Source organism: Amaranthus tricolor, chromosome 7, assembly GCF_026212465.1.
Source record: "Amaranthus tricolor cultivar Red isolate AtriRed21 chromosome 7, ASM2621246v1, whole genome shotgun sequence".
Taxonomy (NCBI): Eukaryota; Viridiplantae; Streptophyta; class Magnoliopsida; order Caryophyllales; family Amaranthaceae; genus Amaranthus; species Amaranthus tricolor.
In genome coordinates, this window is record NC_080053.1 from 10,500,303 (window position 1) to 10,501,471 (window position 1,169).

Sequence of the window (1,169 nt, forward strand, 5' to 3'; positions counted from 1 at the left end):
AAGATTCATCAAATCTTACTTGAATGCATTTACACTGTACAAAACCTACTCAATATTAGTGCAAGTGCATTTAAAGTATCAAATCACTAATTTGAAACGGAGAAATATTAAATATAAAAATACTTAATATGATAAAGAGTTAAGAGAGACGAACGAAAGTGTTGAGGAAACCAGGAATAAGTGGCTGCATAAATCGAGCATTGAAACTGGCAATGTTGTTCAAGTGTCCTGAACCTGTTGAGCTTTCTGAGTCATTTTTAGCTTTGCATGTTTTCAGTTTTCTTCCCATTTTTGCTTGCAACTTGCTTCTGTTTTTTTGGTCAATTTTAAATAAAATGTGGCCAGGCCAATTAGTATTATTGTCCTTTAATTGCTTAATTATTAAGGCTGGCCTATCAGAGAGCATGCAAATTATGAAATAAGTGATACCCAATTTAGTTTGAGTAAATCTTAAAAACACTCCAGCCCTATTTAGTTCAACTAATTTAAACTGATTGACACTGATTCTTACTTATTTTTATCGTTTTTTGCTATAATTTAAACATAGTTTTATCGATTAAAATTAATTTTAACTGATTGCAAGTTGGTTCTTACTAGAAAACTTGTTGTGATAGACGGTCTCTTTGAGAAACCGTTTCTAACTAGGCTTGCCCATTATATATTTAAAAAATGGAAAATGTAGTGTAACTGCACGGTTACTCAATATGGCTTTAAGATACGTCAAGTAGGGGTTCACAATATGTAAAGTAGACATTTAGTATACCTAAAATAGGCATTTAGAATACCTCACGTTCTCTAAGATTAATCTACTTTATAATCACATGTACTATACATTCTCTCTTAGTAATGTTTTATTGATTTATTTTATTTGTTTGTAATTTTCAAGGTTTTTATTTTTGTGTTTTCTTTTGTTGAATTTCGTTATTTAAGGATTCGATATTGAATAATTTTGTATTGTTTACAGTCATGGATTCTTCTAAGAAGAAAATGAGTTTAAAAGGTGATGATGATCTTCTGTCATTGGTATTTAAAAAAAAAAAAAAGTTCGATTGTGTATGTGGTTTGTTTATTGTGCGCTTGCAAAGTTGAAATTTAGGGTTCGTAAAATAAGCATTTAGGATACTTCAAATAGGTATTCAGAATACCTTAAGTTGGAGGTTTTTAGTGTG